Genomic DNA, 27,026 nt, shown 5'->3' on the forward strand with positions numbered 1-27,026 from the left:
GTATTGCACCTTTCCAATTTCAAATCATTAGCCAGTAATAGAATGATCTGCTATCTGTGCAGCCTTTGAGGAGATAAAAGCTTTCTCCACGTACTGTTTTAATCATATTTCTACTTCTTTGCGTAGACAACACAAACAGTTAGTGGTTGTCCTAGGACAATTGTCCCGGGTTTTTTTTCTATCATTTCAGCTGCTGCTGTTATTGCTCTAATGCAAAAAGGCGTTCCTTTAGCCACTGGGTCTAATGTAGAAGAAAAATAGGTAACAGGTCATTCATGTGGTCCTAAAGTTTGTACTAACACCCCTCTTGCAGTTCCTTTATTTTCCTCACAATACAATTTAAAAGGTTTTGAGTAATCAGGAAGTCCTGGCTTTAATATGAATCCAAGATATTTCACTTGCTCTTTGCAAAACTGTATGTAATTTGGCCACAGATGCACAGTGTCCCTTTTTAACAAGTGGGATACACAGATACTCAGTATCTCTAATACAATCATCCTTAGTTTTACTTGCTAATAACAAATCATCAACATATTGTATCAAAACAGACTTATTTGAAAAAAACAAATCTTGTAAATAATTTTTTAAAAATTTGAGAAAATATTGTTGGAGACCTAGTAAATCCTTGTGGTAACCTAGTCCAAGTGCTTCCCTTGCCACGTGAAGGCAAAGATTGGCTTTCTTCCGCAACTGGAATGCTAAAGAAAGCTCCTGTAAGATCAAGCACTGTGAAATACCGTGCCCAGACTGGAAGCTGTGTTAAAGTAAGACTAGGATCTGGTACCACAGGATGTGAAGCAATTACATGTTCATTTACAGCTCGCAGATTTTGAACAAATCTATATTCAGGATCTTCATCTTTATCTACTCTATGTTTACTAACTCATAAAATTGGAGTATTATAAGACTATGACATTTCTTCAAAATTCTTTTTTCTGAAAAAAAAAAATGTACAATGTGTTTTTCTATACTGGGAATGGCCTCATTTATAATTGGATATTGTCAAATTGAAGGAGGAGTCCCTCCTTTTGTTTTTATCACAACTGGCTCAGCTGATGTTAACAATCCCACTTATTTCAAAGCTCTCTGGGAATTGCAGCCAATTCAAATCATATATCATTCAAATCATTTTGGTTTTGACCTCCCAATTCAATTATTTCTGAGCCTACTAAAATTAACTGAATCTCTGTTGGAGCCAAGGAGATAAACGTACCAAACTCCTGCAAAAGGTCTCGTCAAAGGGGTAGATACTTTAGCTCTTCCCTTACTACTCCCCGTACTATCATTTGAAATGTGGGGAACTTCGAAATTCAGTACAAGCCCAAAAGGCAAGTAGGGGAATTGGGAGAGGTCACAAATTTACCCCAAACTAATTTCTTATCCAAAATGATACCGTTTACCTTTGCAGAAATCTGACTGTGCTCATCTACCTCGATTCCAAGGGGTCCCATTGCTCTTTCAGCTCCCAGAGAAGATGTGTATCATTTTCTTCACTGTGAGTGAGGTCGAGGAGGTCTGGCAGGTGCAGATCCTCCTTGTGCAGACACAGGTCTCAGCAGGCACTCTCTCTGCACGTGTCCCCAATTCCCACAGCAGAAGCACTCTAAAGAATTAGCGTATTGAGAGATGGGAGGAATTCTGCCTCGCACACCCCTTCCCCTGATTCTACCTCAGGGAAATGCCCGACCTGTCCCCCTAGGGTTACAGGTTTGGGTAATTGCTACAGCAAATAACCCAATTTCTCTTTCTTTCTCTTTTTGCTCTCGCTTTTGCTCAAGTTTTAAGCTTTCCTCTTGCTGCTTTTGCTTTCATCTCTCCCGTCAAAAACAAAAGCAGCAATGCTCAAGATTTTAGTTAATGTTTTACCTTGCCAGCCTGGCATGAATTTCTGCAAAAACACTAATAGCTGGTGGCTCTTGGAAATTGTCATGGGTCATACCCCCATAATTAAAGTAGCCTTCAGTCGGCCCTAATAATCACTTGGGTGCTCATCTGATATTTGTTTGCATTCCAAAACTCTTGTCCAATTAGTTATTCTCTTACCTTTTTGGAAAAATCTTTTTTCTCTACTTGACATAGTTCTCGTCATGCAGTTTTCATATCATTCCAGTTAGGGGTGTAATCAATTCCCAATAACAACCGAGCACATTTTTCAGCATCAGCTCGTAAGCGAGGCGTATTTGCTTGCCAAGTTCCTAAAGCACCTTGCTTCCCAGGTTCCTGTCACGTCACTACTGTTACTGGAGAGACCGGCAGCACCTGCCCCAGGGCCCGCTCCAGGCCTTGGGCTGGAATCCAAACGCATTGGGCACACGCCAGTGCTTCTAAGAGGGAATTCAGTTTCTTCAGCTTCAGGAGCTGAAGGAAGTAAACTCCCTTTAGTTTTTATTCAAGAGGTTTTCTTTTTTTGTTGACCTCTGTTACACCAAATACACCAATAATCAGTATCTCGCTCTCAGAATCCTCCAAAATTATTCTTAGACATTTTTACTGATGGCGTTTAACTGTTCCTTTTGGAGGCCATACATCCATTGGTTCTCCTCTTCTATTTCTTGTCAGGAATGGCCATTCCTCTTGGCACAATATTATCAGTTTCCTTTTCTGTAGTGATAGTGCCAAAGGTATCTTTCCTTAATCTTCTAAAACCTCAGCAAGGGGCGTCCCCCTTTCAACACTGAGCACTGTCCCCCTTTTATCTCTCTCTTTGCAAATTTAAACACAAGAGTTTCCCAGCATAACTCTGTCTGGAATTACCCATGCCCAAGTCTCTTAGGTGAACTAGGCATCTGGGACCAGCCTAGGAACGCCATTGTCCCCCGGAACCCAGTGCCCGGGCTCCGCCTAGGAACCCTGCTGTTGCCTGGAAACCCAGGCATTTGGGTGCTGAGCTTTGAAGCCATGGCGTGGTGGGTGGCCCTGCTGCTGGTGCTGGCCCCCTGGCTCCCTGGTGTGCACACCTGCCTGTTCTGCTTTGGGCCCGCCATTCAGCGGACACGGCTCTGCCAGGACATTACTGGGGCCCCCGTCAGCGACCCCCGACATCGACAGTGCCTTGAGGCCCTCGTCCAGGCTGCTGTGCCACTTGCCTCCGTCACCGTTGGTGCGTCATGGAACCCCAGGGACACCCAACCCAATGGGAACCCTGCCCAAGGAGCCCCATCCTGACTGGCACCTCTGTCCCACCAGGACCCTCCAGCCCAAGAGTCTCCCACCCTGGACAGGACCCCTGAGAACCCTCTGGGCTTCCCCACTTCAGCCAAGGCCCTCCTACTCTTGCCAGCCAGGATTCCAGGCAGTTGGGGACCCCTTTCCTAAAGAGGGACCCACCCCAGACAAGCACCCTAGGGACTCCCAACCATGCCACGGTCTCCCCACTCCCAACCGGCACCCCAGGGATGCCTCTGAATCAGAACCTTGCCTGAGACTCTGAGAATCACCCAACCCTGGGCAGGCACATCTTGGGGACTTCCTGGGACCCTCTGGCCCTGCCTAGGACCTCAGGAATCCCCAGGGATACCTGACCCTTCCCAGTAGCCCTAAGCCCTGATCAGGACCCAAGGAACCCCTGCAAACCCCTAGTCCTTACTGGTCCCAGGGTCGAGGCAGCGTGAGGCACTTCGGGAGATCATCATGGATGCCCTGCATTTTCTGGAGCAGCAGAGGAACATGAGTGAGCAGGGGATGTGGGACATGCGAGGGGGTAGGGCCCGGACATGGGCCACGGCGGATGGGATGTGGAGGCCTTGAATGGGGAGGCTGGTGAAGTACAGGCTCTGTGGAGGTCTGCGGGCTGTAAGGGGATCTTTGGGGAATCTGAGGGTATATGGCCTTCGAGGTATAGAGCTGCTGGGGGTTTTTGAGGGGGTATTTGGGCATCTATGGGACTCCAGGATAGATATATGGGGTCGAGGGGAGTTGCACAGGGGATCTGCGGGCTCCAGGGAGGCTTTATGGGGACTGGGAGGAGCGCACATTGTCTCACCTGTCTCACACGTGGGACACCCCAGAGCCTTTTGAGGTGTCTCTGCAGGAAGCCGTCAACATAATCTGGGCAAAGCTGAGCCAGCTGGAGGAAGGTACGGGACCAGTGGGGACACCCACCCAGGACTCCCACCCTGGGGAACCCCTGAGCCCTGGGACCCCCACTCAAGGGACTGTCACCGACATCCCCACCCTGCACATCTACACCCCATGGACCCTCACCCTGGGCACCCCCAGACTGGAGAAACCCCCAGGGACCCCATCTGGGCTGGACAAGGGCTGAGCCCTGACAGCTCCTCACAGGGATGTGGATCCCCACTGATCCCCAGTCTACTGCTGCTTCCTCCCCACCAGCTCCAGCCTGCGTCCCCCCCTGCGGTGAGTGCCCATCCCGCTCTCTTGCCACCCCCTGTCCCCTAGCACATCTCCCTTCTCCCTGTGACTACCCACTCTCTCCCTCCCAGGGTACCAGCCAGCCGCCCGTGTCTTCCAGTGTGCTACCTGCCGCCTCGTGGACTGCCACTTGCCCCTGGACTGCCCAGGTACGGGGCCGGGGGGGGCCCAGGCATCCACAGCCCCATCCCAGGGCTGGGCGCCTCCCGGGCTCGGGGGCCACCCTCATTTGGCACACATGGGCACGCGGGCAGGGCCCACCCTGAGTGCCCAGCTGCGTGCCCACCCCCCCGGAGCACGTGCGGTCACTCAGGAGCGCGGTCATTTCTCTGAGTGACTGAGCAGGTGGGAGGGAGCTCACGTGCCTCTCAATGCTCCCAGTGCAGGACGTGTGGGCCCGCGCGGGGGAAGCCATCACACTGCGCTGCGACGTGCCCTTCGACACCCCCTCCGACCTGCCCGTCACCTGGATGTTTGCCAAGGATGTGAGTTGCACAGGCGTGGGCAAGGGTGTACGTAGACATTCACGAGAGGACTGGGCGTGGGGAACAAGGCCTGCGTGCACAGGGCTGTGCGCTTGGTGCGGGGACTATCAGTAGATACGGGTATTGCTCATACACAGATACGTGTGCTGTCAGCAGCGCGTGGGTAAGCACGCACAGGATGCACGTGCCCGCCCGTGTGAAGGGCGCACTCAAGCAGGAGGCAGGTCACTTGTCTGTCTGCAGATTCGTGCGCGCTTGGGTGTGACGAAAGTGACTTTTCCATGTGCTCTGCTTGTGCAGCCCTGTGTGCACACACACAGGGCCCAAGGAGCACATGTGGGACACAAGGTGCACGCGTGTGCATGAGCGAAGGGTACAGGAAGAATGAAGGGGGCATGATGGGCACGTGCAGCACACGGGTGCCTTTGTGTGCACGTGTATGCTGTCTCGTGTACCTGGTGCACCAGGCCGCATTGATGTGCTCCCCCGTCCCCAGCTGCGCACACAGGATCTGGCAGTGTTTGACGAGCTGCAGGAGAGTGTGGAGGGACCTCTCAGTCTGACCCTGCAGGAGCCCATTCCAGGAACCGTTGCCTGTTGCCTGGGGGTCCTCTCTGAGCCCTTGGTCCGCAAGTACTTCTACCTCAACGGTGCGTCCAGACAGCTGCGTGCCCTGGGGGCGATGAGCAGTGGAGGGGGGGGGGCAGGACCCCAGGCACCTGCGTCCATGGGAGGGGGGTGCACGGGGGGTGAGCAGGTGCCAGGACACCACAGGTGGAGTGGAGCCGCTGGTCCCTGACGCCTGGCTCCTCTGGGGACAGTGGGGCACGTGGGGTGGCGCAGGGGCCCCTGGACGCTTGGGCCCCTGGGGGCAGGGGGCTCTGTGGCCGGAGCAGGTGCTGCAGGCACACCTGGTCCCTGGGGGGCAGTGCCCCATGACCCGAGGTGCCTTGGTCCCCACAGTATCAGGAGGAGGCGTGGAGGCAGAGCAGGGACTCCAGGCTCAGTTCGGAGCTGTGCTGCGCTGGCCCGAAGGCAGGACTCCCCTGCACCACATGGCATCGCTGGGGCTGGGGCTGGCACTTGGCTTCATGGCGCTCGTGCTGCTGCTGCTGTGAGTCCTCCTGACCGGGTGAACCTTACCCTGCAAGCCCCGTGCTTCTGGGGCTCCCTGCATGGGAGTCCCAAACCCCCCCGGACCCTCACTCCCTCGACGTTCCCTACAGATGCAAGGGGACCCAGGTGGCCAAGGCGGGGCACAGACTGCCACGACTCCTAAACTCACAAGGACCCCTCTTTTCCCCTGGGACTCCCCTTGTCCTCTGGCCCATTCCAGGACCCCTCCCTTGCGCCCAGGACAACTCCAGGCTGCCTTGCTTCCCCCAGATTGCCCCTGAGACCCTGACACTTTCACCCCTTTTCCCCAGAACCCCACTGTCCCTTTGGGGGCTGCACTCACAGTAAGTTGACCCAGTTGCCCCCAGGGTCCTGTACTTTCACGCTTAGACCCATCAGTTGCCCCTTGGGCCCCCCCTATGCCCCCCCATTCCCACCACCCCAGATTTCTCCATTTCACCTCCTCTTTCTCCATTCCTCCTTCTGCCTCCCAGGGCCACCTGGCAATGCTGGAGCATCCTAGGCCTCAGGGACACACGGACACCCCACAGATCTGGGCAACAGGGTCCCCCAGGGGATTCCTGGTGCCTGGATTCACCGTAGAGGAGCTTGACGCGTCGCTCCGTCCCCGAGGACCAAAAATCCTGTGCGGAGGACGGAGGAAGCAAGCAGCCGATTCAATGTGAATGACAGAGCAAGCTTCAACTTTATTGAAAGAAATCACCCCTTATATAAGCGCTCTACAATAATCATGCATACTACTCACAAATCTACTGGATACATGTAAAAGGCTCCATTATAATATCCCAGCCCCTTGTGGCATTTCAGGTATATCACAACATCTTCCTTCTTCTGGCCTGCCTCCTTTCCCAAGGTTGTTTACCACACACTCAAGGCCGCTGTGTACCTCAGTTTCTCTCTTTGTTAACATAACAGTCCTTTGTTAGCATAACTGTGCCCTGAGTCTCTTTCCTTGTTTGCATAACTCTGCCCTGGGTTTTTTCCTTTGTTTACCTCAGGTGGCTGCAATCAGCTCCTGCACAGACCCATGGCCTTGCTCCACAAGCCATTCTCCAACAATCCTGCACTTGCTCTTCTTGCATTAAATTAAAACAGTCTAAAAAGAGAACTACACAGTTCTAAATAACTGGATTATGATGGAGATGGAGATCTGGGGGTCTTGGGCTTGCATACAGAAATCTATGGGCTTGCATACAGAAAAACTAGGCACTGGGCAGCACGTAAGCAGTCCAAAAAATTGCTGTGACGCTCCTGACCCTGCACTTCAACGGCTAGCACTAAGGGAAAGTCAGCTGTAGGAAAGCTTTCTCTTGATACTCCTGCATCAGAGATACAAATGTATAAGAATGCCTTTATTATGTCACGGCCACTACAAATGCCAAGTTACTTTCTCCTCCGATTCTTTGCCTAAAAGCATTTTATCACATACGCTTCTACCACTGTATAACCCAGGTAACTTAAACGGGGATAAATTGCCGCTACAGATTTTTTAGATGTTATGTCTGTAACAAAACAGCCAAACAGTAGAGGAAGACTGCTATAAGTTCCTTGAAGAAGAGAGTAGAAAAATCCCTTAAGACTCTGATCACGATACCTCCAGCGCTGGCTCTATAGTGCCTTGAAATGTCCTGAGACTTATGTTAGAAAAAACGGCTATCAGAAAAATATGAAACAGGCTGCAGACACAGTACGCAGAGTGTGCCCATATCCTGTTGGTGCCTTTGGTCCCAAGCAATTGGTAAAACGCTTCCGTCACCCGGGCTGACATTCCAGCTGTATTTAACTCTTTGGTGCTGTCGGTGCTGGGGGGGTTGAGAAGCCTGAGCTGTGATCTCTGGGCTGAAGACCCAGCCTGTGCTCCCCCAGCCTGCAGAGCCGATCCTGACTCAGGCAAGGACCCTCTCCTCTTGCAGTCATCTGGCCACAGGACAGAGCCACCCTGTGCTCATCCTGGAGGCTGCAGCTCACATTCCTTACCCAAGTAAGAACGTTTCCCCATCAGGAACACACTGCGCTTCTGTGATCCCTGCCTGTTTCGTCTGCTGCTAAACAAGCTGATGTGGACGGTGGAAATCACACTCCTTTCAGTCTCAAGTTTCCCACGGGCGGATGCCTGTGAGAAGCAAGCGGGAGGGGATGAAGCTCTTCCCATCCTGAATGCTGATGACAGGAGCATGCACAGCTGGCAAAGGAGGGTGACACAAAGATGCAAGCACCAGGCATGGGGCTCTCCCTTCCTCTCGGACGTCTCGGGCTCGCCTCTTGTCTCTGCCCCAGGCCACAGCAAGCACTGCAAGGGCTCAGTACAACATGGAGCTGCTCTGATGCAGTCCCAGAGTGGAGGGCGGCTTGCAACATGGTCATTTGCTCCATGCAGCACAGTGATGCTGTCCTCCAGGACCCCGACTCCTTACTGCACGCTCTGGAGCTGGCTGGGGTGGGGGGGCCCGCAGCTGTACAGCAACGGCTCAGGCAGCCTTGCTGGAGCTCCAGCACAGAAACCATCAGCTGCCGAGCACAACATCGGGTTCCTGAGACTGTCCAAAGGGACTGACCCAGGGGAATGAGCCCTTATGACCCACTGCAGGTTGGGGTTGACTGAGGGTCTCGCTGATGAGGTGGCCACAGTGGGCCCTCCCCAGAGACTGAGGCAGCTCTCAGGCCTGGCTGTCACTCTGGAGAGGAGGCTGGCAGTGCTATAATGCTGTGTGCTGGTAAAATAATTAAGTCTCCACAGCCACAAGACAGGAGAAAATATAAAAACTCAGTTGGAAATGACAGCTATACCACTCTGAGCCATGCCTGCTCCCCTTCCCTAGAAACCTTCCCTTCCTTACGATACAGCAGCCTGGACTTTAACGAGCAAATTGAGACCAACCACCTCCCTCCCTGCCCCGGACAATTCCCTTTTTAAAAACCACTAGATGAGGAATCATGCTTAGGGGCCAGGCTGGAGTGGGCCGAGAGGAGCACAAAGAACCAGAAAGCCAGCAGCCCGCTGCTCAGTCTGCTGACACTTTCTCCGATCTCTGACAAGCTTGCTACCTAAAGTCGCCTTAACTCTGTGCATTGACTTAAAAACCATCGGTCTTTCCCTGTAACTTGAGCTCAGGCTCAGCTCATCATGCTAGGGCCCTGAACTTCCAGCGTGGCCACATACCAGCAGCAGCAGTTCTGTAGGAGTCCCAAGTTCCAGCATTTGAAAGGTGGCTGCAAAGCAGATGGAGACTCCCTCTCCACAAGGAGTCACATGGAAAAACGAGGGGCAATGGGTGCAAGTTACTCCAGGGGAGATTCCAGCTGGACATGTGAAGAATATGGTGGTGATTTGTCTTAAAAATAGAATGACTTTAGTATGAGGAGCATGGGCGCTACTGGTATTTTGCCATGTACATAAGTTAAAAGAGATTTATCGTGGGTTTATTGTTAAAATGGTTTGGAGGGGTTTTTTCCTCAGTAAACACAGACTCATATGGACTGTCATTGTGAATGTGGAAAAGTACTGGGGGAACCCCTGTCAGAAGACCCTAGCAACACCAGAAAGCCCGGGAAAGTCTGAGGGGCCCTGCTGCACATGTGAAGACTCGGACAGAACCATAACGGGAGTGACCGGCACCACGTAGTGTCCGTCGGTGCGGAGCGGAAACCCCCCCCGCTCCCCGGCGTACCCAACCTTTTTATTGTGCTTGTTCTTATTTCAATAGATTTATAAAAGTTATTTTCTGGTTCTGCCTCTGCATTTACAACAGACACAAGAGGAAAGTGTTTAACAATGTGAACAACCAGCCACTGGAATAATCTCCCCAGGGAAGTGGTGGATTCCCACACATTGGACACTTTTAAGATGAGCTGGACAGGGTGCTGGGCCATCTTGTCTAGACGGTGCTTTTGCCAAGAAACCTTGGACTAGATGATCCCTGAGGTCCCTGCCAACCTGGGATGGATTCTGTCGTTCTAAGAGACCAGCAAGAAGATCTGTACATCTCCAGAAGCCTTCAAATTCCACAGAAAACAGAAGATTGAAATAGGCCTACAAACAGATCAGTAAAACTCCCCTTCCCCAACTAAAAAGACCTTGCAAATTTTACACTCTTCATCAGACCAATCACTCTCCCTAAGCTTGCACATGAACAAGGGTCACAACACTTAACAGCTCAACTGTCCGGCCCCTGACAGTGCTTCGGCTACCACAGTGCAGGAGCTGCTGTCTGCAAAAGCTGAAGCCGCCTGATTTACAGTTACAACAGAGCAGTATTCCTCGGCATCCTGGAAAGAGGGCACCTCTAACCTGATACACAAGATGAAAATCACATTTCTTTTTCTGGAGTGCATCCAAGTGATGTCAACAAAACCACATAGACCCTAAGTTCTTTAAAGTTATAGAGAAGAAAATTAATCCCAGCATTCTGCCAAATGCTATTCTAACTGGATTTTCTTTCCAACTCTTTTGTGGTATTTCCTTCAAAACATCTTCCTCAGAGCCTCCAACCTCTCAGGGTGCCCAGCAGGCAGCCTCTGGTCAGGTAAATAAAAAAACCACACTGTCAAATTAAGGAACTCGCACTGAGGGTACTGAGTTACAAGCTCCTTCTTAGTACAGAACATCCTCTTGCCCTGCCTCTGTCCTTCCCCTCCACAGCAATTCTGACCCTATTTTGAAGAAGGCAGACGGAAGTTCCACAGTAGAAAACTTTTGGGACATGAACAGGTGACAACCGTCCTGCCCTGCTTTTTCCGTTCCTTTAAATACAGATTCACATAGACTCCAGACTCAAGTGAAAACCTTATACTCCCTTAGCCAACACTTAAGCACTACACAGAGCCAGAGTTAATTCTCTGTTTGTTTTAAATGTCATGAGCCCAAATAAAAGCAATGCTGACCACCCTCAAACAACGTCAGCCCAGCCATGGTGCCCTCATCTAAAACAATCCAGCTAAAGCCAATGAACACCCACAGCTGCAATCACAGTGTTCTGGCGAGCGAGCCACGGCCGGTGCTCTGCCACACTCACGCAACGCCAGCCGCAAATTCTGGATCAAGCAGTAACTGAAATCAATTCAGGCACGTCCTGAGCAGCTCAGCCCCTGCCAGGCCATCCCAGCCACTACCCCCACAACCTCCCCCTACCGAACCATCCTTTCTCAGCCAACCAACAGCCCTAACTAAGAAGCATAAACATCCCAGCAAGTTCATTCACATTCCTCCAGTAGGAACTAGCACACAATGACAGGATAGAATTGAATGCTGCCAGCACAGACCAAACAGGAGGATCTACACATCCTGGCAAAGCAGGATGTGACCCGGGTTATTCATACTCTGCTGCTTTCAAAGCGGAGCAACAGCAACGTAAGAAACTGGCCCCTTGTCTGCTGGGCTTAAGGGGCTCCAGTACTGGGGGCTCCTGCACTGGGGGCTCCTGCACTGGGGGCTCCTGCACAAGGCCTCTCCACGGAAGGCAGTGGCAGATGCCAACCTTAGCCTGGAAGAGAAACTGAGGAGAAATTGAAAACAAATTAGGGTTGGTTTTTTTTTCCTGAAATACACAACTGAATAAAAGGCTCATCTACATATACAAATATTAGAAGAATTTCTACCGATTTTTCCACAGGTAGAGAAAAGTACACTTAAGATTTATTTTTCATTTTCTACTTCCGTTTAGTTTTTAAGTGATGAATACCACCACGGTACCTGAGCTCCTTTTTTTAACCACCTCAAGGATCAAGGAGAAGAGTAAGGAGTGAAGAGTATCTGAAAGAAAATACGCTTTTTTTGTTGGAGGGTTTTCAGGCTTTTGAGCGCTGAACAGCAGTTGGTATCTTCTGGTCATGGCAGAAGCTGCTTAAGTCGCCCCACAAATTTACTGTTACTAAGACAACACAAAGCAGTTTCAAGCACAGCAATAAGCGGTTTTCCACAACTTCTCTTGACTATTTCTTCTGCAGGGGCAGGGGACTTAATCAACAATTCCCTACAAAGGCTACGCAGGTTTGATCCCAGAAGCAGGGGAGCAAAGCGGAGCAGTCAATTATAATCCAGAAAACCTGGTCTCACAAAAGCTCAGAAATCAGCTCTCAGGAAAAGCAAAACCTCAACCTGATTCTCCAGTAGAAGGCCCAAAGCTATTGTGAGGCAAACTACTGGCAAAATCTCTACTCAACACAAATTCCCAAACTCCGGCAGAAACAGGCTCCATGTGCAGCAGCACAGCATTACGCTGCCAGAGAGGAGACACGCCTCCATCCCTAGTTACCAAGCGATTCCAAGGAACTCAAAAAACCCCCAGACATCGTTACAGACATGCTTCATCAGATCCCCAAGGAAAAAAGTTGCAAGGCTTGCTTTGTAAAAAACAAACAAACAAACAAGTCCCAACAAGTCCCCGACTCACCGGCCCCGCGGCTCCGGCCGCCCCGGGCCGCCAGCGACACGGACACGGACACGGGCGGCGAGAGACCTGAGACCAGACCCGGAGGTAAGTCAGTGGGAGGTCCAGAGCAATGCCCTGACTCCAGACTGGGCGGCAGGGGCTTCGAGGGAACCTCCCCGTCCCCCTGCAGCCCCTGTGCCTCAGCCACGCGGAGGCTTTACCTGTCGCCTCTGCTTTTTGGCAGTGCTCTCAAGGCCCAGACCAGAACACCATGCCAGGGCTATGAAGTTTTTGAACCAGACTCAGGTACTGAGCATTCCTGCTGGGGTCCCTAAGGGGCAGACGCGTCCCCAATCCTGGGAGCGGCTGCGGGCGGTGCCCGTGCTGGGGAAAAGGCCGAAGGGGAGAGCAAGGCTCGAGTGTCCTTGAGAAGGCCTGACTGCGTCCCCTGGGGGGTGGGAGATGGCCCCGGGGCAGGGAGAGTTGCGGGGCGGGGGGCTCTCGAAGCAGCGACTGCCCAGGCAGCTGCGCTCCCCGCCCTGCTCTCCCCCTGGCCGCTGGAGTTTTGTTTGGAGGGACAACCTGTCCCGAAGGGCGGGAGGGTGCTGCGAGCTTACTGGTGCTGCGCCAAACAGGCTAAGGGCCCCAACTGCTCCACAGGTGCGGTCACCGAGAGTGCACCAAGCGTTTCCCCTGTCCAGAGCAGCGGCTTTGTATGCCCCCAGGACGTGCGGAAGCACTGCATGATTGGCACAGTGTCCCTGGGGATTTCTGTGCCACTTGCGCTGCTGCTGTGCTCTATCGGGGTGAAGTGCTGGTGCAGGAGGGAATGGTGAGTCGATGATTCCCCCCAAACACTGCTCCTTGATGGCTGCTCGGGGGCCGCGCTGGGGAGGAGAGTCCCGTGTGCCACCTGCAGCCGAGAGCCTCAGCAGCCTCCTCTCTCCACAGTCGCCCCTCGGCAGCCTCCGGACAGCGGCTGGACAGCAGCAGCCGCCCCTCGCACCCGCAGAACCAGAGCAGCTACCCTGGCAACCCCGAGAGCCGGGCCCAACGCCAGCATCGGCTGCAGAAACCCGGACGCCTACAGCGGCCCCCCCCTCCACGGTCCCCAGCGCCCTCGCGCCCGCCTCCCCCACGGTTCTCAGCGCCCTCGCGCCCCCCGAGACCGGCCTCACCCACCGTGACAGAGGATGACCCCCACAGCATCCCAGTGCCCCCGCTACCAGAACAGGGCACACCCCCTGCAGCTTTCTTTTTACGGAAAAAACCAAAATGTGTTGCATATTCTCATAATCAGAATGAGCTGCTTCATAAAAATATGTTAACAGCTCGGACTGTGGAGTTACTTCTTCGGACTGCAATGCTATCTAAGGGATTGCTGTAAGCAGTTATAAAACAGGCTACAGCTTCCCTTGAAAGAGTGCAGGCGCTGTAAACGCAGTGTGATGGCACACTACAGCCTGCAGACATAACTCTGGAGGCAACCACAGCAAGGTGAAAGCCTTAGTCATGAGGCCTAACCCAACACCCGTGTCGGTCTCACACCCGGCGGGGGCACTCCCCTACCTAACCGTTAAAGTGCTCTATAATGGCACTGTGCTTGAAACAACGTTCAACAACTTCAGGAGTGAATACGTTTATAAAAATCACCGCTTGTAAACAACAAGATTATTAATCTGCAGTGTAAGTTTTTGTCACCCGTGGCACAGGTGGTTTTCATGCCCGTGCTGCACCCACCCAGGCTGTTCGCCAGCAGCAGGGATCCCCCGGTAAATGCAGGAGGCCTAGGCCAGGACCGCGGCCAAGAGAATTACACATTTCCCTGACTCAAAGAGGGACCAAAACCACGTTTGGTTACCCAGAAAATAGATCCCCACAAAGAAACGAAGCCGCTTTGGTGAGAGCGTGAAGGGAAAGAGCCTCTGAAGCGCGAGGGCCCGCCCTGGCCAGGAGCGGCCCGGCTGCGCCCTGGGCCCTGCCCCGGGGCCTCCCCTCAGGCTCGGGCCGGCGGCGGGTCCCGCCCAGCACCGCGGCGCAGCCAAGGGGCCCCTGGGACCCTCTGCCCCGCTTCAGGGGCGGCACGGTGGCCTTTTACAGCTCAACCATTACACCCTGCTGGCCTGCGGGGCCTGCCCGCTGCGGGGCAGATTTTATTCTTTGGCTGGGCTTTTTACAGTTTGTGAACATACGCAGAACCGACTGAACGCTCCCATTTAAGGTTCTTTTCATCACGGATTTCACTCCCGTTTCTGCACTCAAGTTAACTTCCCTTGCATTAGCTGCACTGAAACGGGAGCAGATACGGCGCTAAATATTATTTAAACCGCACGGGTTGCGTCAGCAGCTGGGGAGCTGCGCTAGCTCAGGCTGTGAGCAACGTCCCCAGAGAGAGGAGCCAGCTCAAGTTCCAAAACACAAATAACTCTCTGCATGTGCAGACCGGCCCCAGAGGTGTAACTAGAGATGAACCTGCAACGAAACCAGCAAACCAAAGCAGCAAAAGTCACCTACTGCCTGGTCTGACACAGGAGACTTTGATGCAGTCCTATAGCAAGTTTTAAAGACAAACCCAAATGCTCTCCTAACAAAAGGAACACAAACCAATTTACACTTATCCTCACTTACATAAGGAGGCCTTCCCGCTGTATAAAAGCGATCAAGCTCTATAGATTTCCATACACAGACAATTATTAGCTATACCTTCTTGACATCCCCTTTTTCCAATTGTCGGTGTGTTCTGAGCTGCCCCTGTTTTGACCAGAAGCTTTAAGGCTACAAATCTCAGGCATCTGTCAGTCAAAATATGTTTCCCATCTGGCTGTCTTTCAGTCAAACTCAGGCCTCAAAAGGCATTTGCACTAAAACGATTCTCAAAACAACAGAAAAGCTGTTCAGCATACAAGGAAATCATTCACTGCAATTACCAAAGCAGAAATGAATAAAGCTATCACATGCTTGTAAGGGAAATAGTGCTTGCTGGCAGCATTCAGCAGGGAAAACGCATCGATACTTTCTGACTAAAGCACACAAATGCTTCCTAGGAAGTGAAAAATGTGCCACTTGACCTTCGAGAGACAGACCCCACCACTGGTGTTTACGGGGGTTCATACACCTGGACTGCAACATTCATTCGCCTTTAGACAACTCTACTAGTTTTACTCCTTTTTTAAGTTCCTTCAAGTTCTTTGCATCTCCAGTATTAATAGAACAATACCAGATTTTCCAGAGAAAGGGGGTATTTGGATAGCTTGTATTTAAGGGGAGCAGAAACCAGTGTGAATATTCATCACGGAGGGGGCTGCTGAAAGCCAGTGAGACGTGTGGCAGATAAAAGTTTTATACCACACACACGGGTACGCCGCTATTGACACTGCACAGGAACTGACCCAGGAACACTTCCAGACTACCCTGTATCCTCATGGCTGTAACACCCCTTATCGAGGCTGAATTCACTCTTAGACACCTCGGTGATTCACAGCGACTTAACAGAGCCAGCTCCAAAACTTAACCCAGCAAACCGCCTCTTTCCAGTCTGCAGGTATGTGATGCACAAGGTACCAGAAAAAAAAGCAGCTCCTGGAGGAGATGCATTATCTGATTCATGAGGGATGACTTCCCAAGCTCCCAACATGAAACCCTTTAATTCAGCCAGTGTGCTGGCGTGGAAGGCCACACATTTATACGGCACCTCTCACCTTTCACGTTCCTGCTTTGCAGAGGCCCTTGGTCTGGACAAACAACATTTTCATGAGCAGACAGAATGAACAAGAATTTGCACATGTGAAACAAGCAGCACTGAAATGAAGAGGCTCACAATGATTATTTGTGCTACCTCTTCCTCCATAAACCAAGAATTTCTAGAAAACGAGGCTACCTAGCCTTTCTTTTGCAAATCCAAGAAAACTCTTGATTGCTAGTTCAGACAGCTCACCATTCCATAAATTACTGTTAGCGTTTGAACAGTTGTTAGCAACCATCATTATTTTCATTCTGCAGTGTTCTCAATTTTCAATTTACACTAACATGTGAGATTACATCCTTAATGTATGTTTGCTACACTCAACATTATTCCATGAGCTGTAGCATCAGAGTGACTGCTACACTGCTTGCTGCCCTGTAAGAGAACAGCTGTCTAGAAATACTCTATACAAACAGATTAATTCACTAAATACCCAGCCAGGTGGCCTGATGTATCAGTACAGCAGGAGACTCATCTTACAGCTGTTCCATTCTGACCATTATTTAAGGTATCACAGAACTCAAATTCCATAAGTGGCATAACATGCACAAACAGATACAGGAAAAGCTGATCTAGATAAACCAGCCTGCTTCTGTGACGAAGTCACAAAGATCCTTTGCATACGGAGTGGAGCAGTGAGACTTACACTGGCTGTCATGTAAGATTTAGCAGAAGCTTTCCCCTGGTGTAGCACTTCAGGACATGTGCTGTAACTTCATTAATGTTCAGGTCCTGTTCGTGTGGCCGTGCAGGGATCCTCAAGACCTACATCCAGCATGCTGTAATAGCTACTGACACACAGCTTCTGGGAGAAAGCAAGAATTCTGGAGAGTTTATAACAGCATTAAATCAAGCTTCGCTTTCCGTCCTTGTCTTATGTCTAGCAAATTGCACATTCAGAAAAATGTCATCTTTCTTTAGCCAGCTTCTTCCACAGCCTATCTTTCTTGGAACTAGATTTTCTAGTCAACCAGCATAGAAACACGCTTCAAATTGTTATTAACTGAATGAAACTAGACTACAGAACATTTAGGAACTGTCTGGATTTTTATGACAGTTTAGGGAAAATTGTCCCTAGCAGCAGACACAGCTGATGGAGCATCAGGAGTTATACAGGGTTGTATTCAGAGTCACAGACAGAGGACTTTGCAGTTTTCAAATTAATTTCTCAGCATATAGTCTTGTATCTAATCACAACAACAGTGGGAAACCTTGATGGACCACAGGACCTCTACAGCTCTATCACTCCTGTTTCGCTGCAATATCCGACTCCCTGGAGAGTAAATGAATGCAGGCTAGAGAAAACTCAAAAGACTTCTCTTGCCTTTTAATCTAGACACAGCACATTGTACTTATTCTTCTGTCACAACAGAGTTTTTACTGCTTTGTTTGTAAAAACTGTGCTTAATTCAGGAATGGGTAACACATGCATCTCTTGACAGATCAGTGGAAGAGCTAACACTCCAGGTGTTTCCAGCTTGCTAATAGCATTAAAAACGTAACTCTTAACTGGGAACTCTTAAAGCTTTCTAACACTACCAGCAGTAAATAGAAGAAATCACATGGAACGTTGGCCTGAGAGATACACTGGTCTATTGATCTTTTTCTATTATTTATTTTGAGTTACAGTGAAAAGATACTTTGCTGTCTTACTACTTGATGTGTTTAAAAGACAGTAAACATAAAAGGAGAAACAGAAGGCAATCACCTGGGAAGCAAATCCTGTGTCATTTTTCCCTCCAGTGATCAAAATACAGCTGTGTTTTACTACAGCATCCATTTTAAAACTGCATCTTTGTGTCACCATGCTTACCCCTAGGAACAGTAACAGAAAGACAGAAGAGCAGCATCATTTACAGAGCTGAGGATACTGCAGTCTAGAAAGAATGAAAGCCCAAGTTTGGCTCTTCTCCTCAAAAAACCAAAAGGCCAAGACTTCTTTGCTTTTATACAGTCTCATTTCTACCATCTAAAATAATTCTTTGATTTTCAATACGTATTGGTTGCCAATTTTGTTCGTTAGTATGATATCAAGCTCTAGTCCAGCTTCATGATCTCATCACAGGATATTTCTTTGAGCTAATTTGTGTTTGTAGAATTTGGTTCTCTGATCCTAACATGGTATCAGTAGCTTTAAGTGTATTGTTTAATCACATGCGTAAGTGAAAATCCTTAAAGAAACTCATAGTTCCTGTGATACATTTAGCACTGATCATAGAAAGTTGCCCAAAAGTTCTGGGGTTTATTTTTTTGTGTTGGTTTCTTATCGTTGTTGTTGGGGTTTGTTTGGATTTGGGGGGGGGGGGTTGTTTTTTAATTAACAAAAGGCAACTTTAAGAAACAGTGGCCAAGATCAAGCAAATTAACCTCAGAATTCATTTCAGAGACAGCAATAACATGCTGAAATAATTAATCCAGAAACTGAAATAGTTACCATGGAGCTGAAATAGTTAATCCAGAAAAGGTTATTTCATCAATATATCTGTTTGCAACTTCCAGTAGCGTAAGCCCTTCTCACAGCATTTTAGGAAATTCTATCAAAGTCAATTAGGAGCTATGGCTGGCAATAAGCAGTGCATTGTGCCATCTCACAGGGCTGCCTGAGAACTGACACAAGGTGTCCCGGAGATCAGAACTGGGTGCCTGGTGCTCAGAGGAGTTACCAACCAGCCCCTCTCAGGGGCTGCAGCTGGAGCTGCCTCTGGCAGCCGGGCACGTCACAACGCTCTTTAGCACACCCAAGCCACAGCCTGGGCTCAGGATCTCTGCGAGACAGAAGCTGAGCTGTGGCTATTGTTTCTGATGCCGTTTTTAAAACTCTTCTTACAGAATCTGTATGAATCAACACTTTTTTTTCTTTTTTAAGTGCACCCGAATCTCACAATGTTAAATAGCTCCACTTTAACTGTTACGAAAGAAGAAAATAAATAAGAATTAGTATCTTTAGAACCACTTACCTGCTTCAGAACTTCACCCTCTTGCTTACGACCACGAGCAACAAGCAGGGCTGCATCTTCCCTCACCTCCTCTGCTAAGCCAGAGCAGGGCTATCGCCACACTGAGAACGGCTACAGCAGCTGCACCACGCCACTGGCAGCTACTCCTTCCCCTCTGCTTTCCATTAATCCACCCTTCTGTGATTATCACAGGATGGGGTCTTGGCAAAGACTAACTCAACTAATTTACAATAATATGCCAAGAAAATCAGTATCTTGAGCTTAAGAACCATCAGACACATTAGTTTTGGTGGTCCATGCTAGTGGAGGTCCCACAAAACACCCCCATCTACTTTGGGTGTTTGTCAGCTTGCTTTGACTTTTAAAGGAATCCAAATCTGATTCTGTTTCCATTCTTGAACAAGCTCTTATGAATTGCTCAGGCTGAAATCAAACCTCTCTTTCTGATCGGGGACCCTATTGAGCTGCTTGTCATAAAACACAAACAATTGTCAACAGAAGTTGCTGTGTACACCTGCCACTTACCCAGATCCTCGGGTGCACGTGCAGAGCCTGTCTTGACACATCCACTTCTGAAAACCTCATAATCCAAACTCTAATGCAGCCACAGACCAAGACGAGTAAGCCCAAATTCCACTAAACCCTTACGCTGAGAATTTTTAAGGAGCTGAAGGCCTCTATAAAGTAAAAATCAGTCAGCAGGAAGCTGTGCTACAGCTGGAAAACAGTGTCCACACAGAAAAACTGCTGGTCACCACCACAAAAAAGCAGAATGCTCCTGCTGACACTTTGGTGGATGGCTGTCACAGGAAAGAGTAGCAAAGAATGAAGAGACAGAAGCCAGCACACAATATATGGAAGAAGCAAATAGATATGCTGATACTTACATACACCAGGAAAGATTCCACTTGATGCGTACAAAAAACCCCAAAGAGGCTCTTGCTGGTTGTGGCTCCAATGCAAGGAAAGGAGAGAGAGGGCGGCAGCTTTTTGTTTAGGAAATTTTCAGTTTCCTTGTTTCATCTCTGCTATAGACCTAAACAGACCCTAAGCCTGTTTGGCCGCCTTCTGCAAATACAAGGGCAAAAATAACACTGAACAAATGACAAGCTTTTGGCTAACAGGATTAATTACAATCTTCCTTACGTGTCAAAAGTGAAAGGAAGGAGACATCTCTGTGCTCTTGCAAAGCACTGCCATCTGTTATAACCCTACTAAGGACTAAACTTAAGACACTATAAAGCCAAGATGCATTATTTTAGGTTGGCCTTGAATTTTTTTTAAAACCACAAATCAAACCTGCATTTCCAGAATAAAGATAACCAGTTCCAGTCAAGCTCAAAGGACGGTCTACTCTCAACTGCAAAACAAGAGTTTGGATCTTGTTAGTGAAATACGTAACTAGCCTTACATCTGACAACCAACTGTTTAACTGATTACCCATGCTGTTACTGAGGAAGGAAGAAACGATTTACACAAGTCTGCCATGGCTCCATAGACCACTGCACTGGAAAAACAGAATACTGCAGGACTGGTAACACAAGATGTGCCGAACATTACTGGCAGTCTTTTCACAATTTTTGTACTTAATTCATCTACAACCAGAAGTTTCATCTCAGGTAAGCTGTTGGGAAGAAGGTCAGAACTGCACCAGGCTGGTAAATCAGAACCACAGCCCCACCCCAATCATTTCCTGGGCCTTATTCAATCTTTTCTAGCAAAACAGCATCTTTGTCTTACCACAATATTCTGAATTTAGTTTCAGGAAGTCAGTACTATGTGCAGAACACAACATTTTTTGCACATTCAGAAGGCTGTAGGAAAGTAGGGCAGGAGTTATTCGCTTTGTTCTGAGGATCATCTACAGGTCGGTACCACGCCTGCACTGAGGCACTGCGCAAAACAAACCTGTTCCCACCGCCATGGTAAGCCTAGGAGAGAATCAGGCCTGGTAATAGGAAATATCCTTCATACAGCTTACCAAAACATCGTCTCTTTTAAGAAGGAATTAATTCTACTGATCTTTGGTAAAAAGTCACTGGCTATGCAAAGTGGCCTGCATAAAGGATAAGATAAAGAAGGAAAAATCAGATGAGCAGTGGATGGGAAATCCAAGGGATTACCAAAACGGTCGGGATCTAGGAAAGACTAGAAACCTGAAAATCACACCTATTTAAACTCTAAGCTAAAGGCTGACACATACTGAACAATTCACAAGCTTGCCTCTAGAATGGCTGTGGAACACACAACCCATGCTAAATTCAAGGCAAGTTCAGGGCACAGCATCGCTAGGGATCATGCCCTTTATTTTTGCTTCTGATATGCTCTGCATTTCAGAATCAGCCAGGGGGGGTAAGGAAGATCATCTTCCACTGGGCAAAGACAGCAAGTGAACTTTCTTCTTCACCAAGGGATTGCAGTTTCCTTGAAAGAATGTTTTCAATTATTCAAAAACTGGCATAGCACGCAGCACCGAGATCCTAGACCCGGAAGCTTCCTGAACTCGGCAAGCTCCTTCAGCTCCCGGCAGCACAGTGTGAGCAAAGTCTAGATCCAAGATTACTCACTTCACCACTTCTGGATTTGTCAGAGAGTGTTCTCCCCAAAGTGGCTACGCTGCACGCAGGACACCATTATACAGTACAATTTGTAAAAGTACAAGAAATTCCCAAGTGTCACTTCACAGTCCACAAAAACCATACGCAGCCAGCACTGAAAATAACTGTGTCGCTAGCTGGGGAAAAAAAGAAGATCAAAATTTACTCTTCACTGTTTTATAGGTGACAAGCTGGCAATAATAAAAGATACCCTATAGTTCTAGATAATGTTTTCGTCAGGAATTCGCAGAACTCTAAAATTAGGTTTTGTTTTATTGTCGTTTCTTTACTTTGGGATTTACGATGCATAGTAACTATTGCCTTTTACATGCAGGCCTCATTTTCAGAGAGGCAAAAACCAGACTGTTAATGCTAAGCCTTTATGGCTCGTTTGCACATGGACCCAAAGGCAGTTCATATTTTATTTCTCAAGGTGTTTATAAGCAGGATTTAAGTCACTATCAACAACAGGGATAAAATATAAATTAAGGAACTTTCATTCTAATAGACTATTGCTTAAAAGCCTACCATCTGAACTCTTGTTTAGAGTACTGCACTTAACCTGAGTATTACACTGACAGTTGAAGCCTGCACAGAACCCATTTTCTAACAATATCTCAATTAAAAAAGCAATAAATAAAATGCAGTATCTAAAAAAATTGCCAGCAGTTCAGTCCTTTCTCCCACCGCAGTCTGAACTACATCATCTGAAACAGGCCTGGGACAGTCTTTGGGTACCAGCTATGTAGTTCTTTCAACATCACAGACTACCCATAACAATAAAAGAAGCAACTGGAGTTTTCTACAGGATGAAAGACAGTTCCCTTGAGTGTATGTCTCAAATCCCTTAAAAGGACTTGTTGTCTTTGCTCCAGATAGCTTCAGAAATGAGACCCAATTACTCTGTGACCGCATGTCATCTCTACTCTGTACTGTACAGGCAAGTTGAGTCCTTTTGAAATGTGTTATATTAACCCTGGTACTGACATGGAGACTTCATGCTCCTAAACCGGGAAGTTGCTTCCTAAATTGTAGTAAATTGTCATGGCAGCGACAAGCCGGTTAAGGCTTTAATAGAGTCTCCAGTCGTCTGTTCTACCTTGGGATTTCCAGCTCCGCTGGTTGCCAGCTCCTTGTCAGTAAGGCCCAGGTTAGGCAAGTTGGGGAGGGAATCGGCAACAATCCACGCTGTCCTCTTCTGGTCACCTCCAGATGGCACCATCAGGATTGGGACTCTGCAGCTTCTGGCAGCCTCAAACACAACTTCACCTCTCTTCACAATGCCCTGCGAATTTACAAAAGGTAAAAAAAAAGGAGTGACACTAATACAGTATTTTAGTTCTAGCCTGTGGTTTATGGCTATGTACTGAACGCTTGATAAACAATCAGGACCTACATTTTACAATACGAATAAAAAAATTCATTTAAAAGTCCTGTCAGCAGATTTACATTCATAATCATTAAAAAAAAAATTTTAAAAAAAGGAAAAACAGCAAATCAAAAATTCTTGAATTGGTTTTAGAGGACACAATAAGTTTAGTATAAATTCCTAGAAGAATTCCTGCTTAAAAGCCATAAAGTATAAACTGATTACAAAGTTTAGAAATATTCACCTTATTTTACAGGTGAGGCATTGAGACTCAGAAAGATCGTCTGAATTCAAAGTGCTTTAGTTTGTGCTCCACTTGCATAGCACCCTCTGACTAAAGTTTAGCAATTTGATCCAAGATTTCACAAACCTACAGAAGAACCAAAAATTCAAATCAGAGTTTACATGTTCACAATCACTAGCTGAATTTTAGCTTTCAGTTTCTTTTATTAAAGACTAATACTGAAAGACTCTATGGCTGAAGGGGGAGTTGCAGAATGTAAGTAATGGTAAATCCGTACAAAAGGAAAATAAATTCTAAATAACCTGTTACTAACAGAGAAAGGTATGGAACTAAAAAGTGACAAAGGTCGCTGACCAAGAGATACTGTACTGTCATTGAACCCAGACAGCAGAAGACTCTGAGCCTCCTGGATTTCAAGGAAGTACATGTGGGGAAAATAATTCAGAAATAAGTGAGAACAGAATTAAAATCTACTTCTGTGGAAAAGGTAAAAGCAAAAACCAACCACCCAAAACTGCAAGTACATCCACCTGCAATTTCCACTGGCTTTTATGGGACTTGTGAAAAAACAGGCTACTCAAGGGAAAAACAAAACCTATTTAAAAAAAGGAAATATCACTTCTGTATACCTGTTTCACTTGCTGTTTACAGAATCATTGAGCTACCAAACAGTACCTTCAGCATTTTGTCCCCTATGGAATTGTTAAAAGTGCCTTAGCTAGAACATCCTTGTCTAGGGGTTTGTTCCAGGGAGGACAAGGTATAGAATTGATAGCTCATCAAGCCTAAAGTAAGAGCTGAACAAAGTGAACTGAACTGATGACTACTATAGCTAGGATCATGTTGGCAGGACAGGCTTCCCTGTCAAAGTCATTTAGTTTTTTCTAGATATCAGAAAGTTTCTCACATTTCTCTGACACTTTGACACTATCTGTAGCAGACATTTCTGTAAGCAAAAAATATATTTGGAACAAACTTCACCAAGCCACAAAACAAGAAGGCCAGTTTCTTAGTGTTCTGCCACTGCTAAAAAACCTAACCTGTTAAATTAGAGATCTGTTACAAACATCATCAGAATGTCTAGTGTTATTCTGAAACTATTATACTTCAACATGTAAAAAAGCGTGTAATTTATCCATCAGCTTCAAAGTACCCTAATTAGTGTCTTCCAAGTACAGATCCTGTTGTTTGAACTGTGTACCAAAGAAGAGCTACAAAAATAATGCAAAAATACTAATGAATACTCACATGCTCTTGAAATGAACCTCCTGCATTCATGAACATTTTGAGAGATCAGATTTAATTAACACAAATGTTCACAAGAAGTATACAGGTGTAATACTGCATTTAAATTATCAACATTTTAATAACCTGTATCACTGAGCTGATGGGCCTTTCCTCATGAAGCCATAAAGTTCTTTGGGAAATGTGCCTGGTCTTACTAAATTTTTCAATATAGGTTGTAGTCAAAGCAGATTCCTTTACTTGTGTTACAAGAAGATTTTACAAAATGCCTGAAGACAGACTGGAACACAAGTTCCTAATGTGTGATGCTGAGAAAATTATGCTATTTTTAAAAATGGAGCATTCTGCCTTTTAAGTCCTATTGGATGCTTTCTGCATCATTAGGCACACACTCACATGTAGCCTCTGGATCACCAACTTCAGAAACTAAAAGCCAGTCTCAAAGATAAATTAGGGGCCTAAACCTGAGTTCACTCAGGTCCCTGTAACTGGACTAGACTCTATCTTCCGTGGCCATGCCCGAGTAGGGCAGCACTCGTGTGTCCTTATTCCTCTCCACACAGCAAGAGGTGCTGAATTTGTGGTACTTAAGTATATATTAGAGTGGAAAAGAGAATTTATTCTGAATAAAAATTTGTAATTTTACCGTTGAAAGGCACACTATATACTGCCATGATACATGGAGGAGCACAGAGAAACCTGCCAGTTCTGCCGTGCGGGTACAGAAGCCCTCTAGAGCACGGCCTGTGCCAAGCGAAGCGAGGGCAGAAGGCCACCGCAGGGAGAGAACAGGAAAAATAGAAGAGATGAAAGAATGTTATAAATTATCCCGTGTTGGTGTTTAAAGCATAGAAAATAACAAACCAATTCAGAGCAGTGTTAATGCTTAAAAAGACTCAGAATTATTGCACTTGACTGACAAATTAACACCAAAACGTGACCCTGTGTGTTTATCCAGGAAGTAAGAACAGGAGAGGTTTTACACGCAGATACACTGTTGGACAGCAGACAGTAACACCCAGCCACACCTACTGCAACACACCTTACCCAGCCAGGGTTCGCTGAGAAAATCCCCCAGACTGAACTGAAACTGCCAGGTCACGGTGAAGTTTTAATGTTTTGGGTGCCATCACCTGAGAAAGTGGCCTGGAAGCCCTCCTGCCCGCTGGCCTACGAACAGCAGGCGAGACGGGAAAGCAAAGCCTCCATCCTCCTCAAATCCCCTGAAGGAAAGGCAGAGCTGGGCACGGTGACTCACTGAACGCTGCCGTTACCTGTTTCCCAAGGTGAGAATACCACCAGAGTACAAAACATGTTTAGTTCCTGAGAACGACCCTGAAGCACATCTGTTAGCCAGTTAAGGCCTCTATGCACATCGCAGCAGTTGTGCCCCGCGGCACCGGCTGAAAACTTTTCACAAATTTGGAACAATGCCAAGACAACTAGCATGCCCTGCAACGTCAGCCCTTGCTAACAGCATGATTTACAAGCTATGCTATGGTAATAAAAACCAAGCAGCTCACAGAACTTTCATGCACCTTATAGTAACAGAAAACCATCTCCCCCAAGTTACTATACCACACGGTATTCTGAAGGCAGACCATAAAGCTCCAACCGCATCAGTGCTGAAGTACTGGTTTTCTTGATGCAGAAACTATTCTACTCTTTTGAGAATAGTCTTTAAGGTTTAAATAGAAAGCACCTACACTCAAGGTCCATGACTTTCAACCAGTCAACTTGTTAGCGCACATACATGAGTTGATGGTAAAGATTTATGGTCACCTTTATTCCATGGACAATTAGACATTCGTCCATATGGAAAACAAGGTAACTGGACTCTCACAAAAATCTCTGCCAACTGATCACTGAAGTAACTCTTTTCTTGATTACGGATGACAATTATGATCACAGCTGAACCACATACTCCTCTAATGATGTCAAATCTTGTCAGACACACACAGTCTATTTGTCAAATCCCGATTTAAACTGAATTCTCCAAAGGCAAAAGGGATCATTACGGCACTCATTTATACGTACTCTAGGATTTTGACTTTTCACAAGCATTGTTTATACCAATAAAGTTAAACTGTATTCTGCCTTAAGCTTCTATATAGTAATTCAAAATTGGTTTACAATTGCCTAAGTCACCCATCTCCAAACAGAATGGGACCTTGCACCAAGCTGAGCGCAGCCTCAGGCCAAACGGGGGGAAAGCCAAGGGAAGGGGGGTGCCAGGCAGGAGCTGCCTGTTCAGGCTGCTGTGAACCCACAGTCCTGTGAGCTTTTGCAAGCAGAATCACCCTCCCTCGGGAGGAGACAGAGGCTGCAGGTCTCCACTGCAGCACTGCCCTGCACTGCCAGCTCTGCTGGGCACCTGCTTACAGTCTGCGGGTACAGCTGGAACCACTTTACAGCCTCCTTTTACTTTGCAGCTGTGAACCCTGAGACGGTTTCAAACCAGGTTTCTAAATAAACATGCCTGGGTGAGAGAGGGGTTGCATCGCTTCC

The 27,026-nt window shown here is 47.7% G+C and overlaps 1 pseudogene; it reads left to right on the forward strand.

Annotated features, from left to right (window-relative positions):
- The first annotated feature begins 2,898 nt into the window (after window positions 1–2,898).
- LOC141954955 (uncharacterized) lies at window positions 2,899–13,751 on the forward strand (annotated as a pseudogene).
- Window positions 13,752–27,026: the final 13,275 nt, after the last annotated feature.

Source organism: Athene noctua, unplaced genomic scaffold (assembly GCF_965140245.1).
Source record: "Athene noctua unplaced genomic scaffold, bAthNoc1.hap1.1 HAP1_HAP1_scaffold_44, whole genome shotgun sequence".
Taxonomy (NCBI): Eukaryota; Metazoa; Chordata; class Aves; order Strigiformes; family Strigidae; genus Athene; species Athene noctua.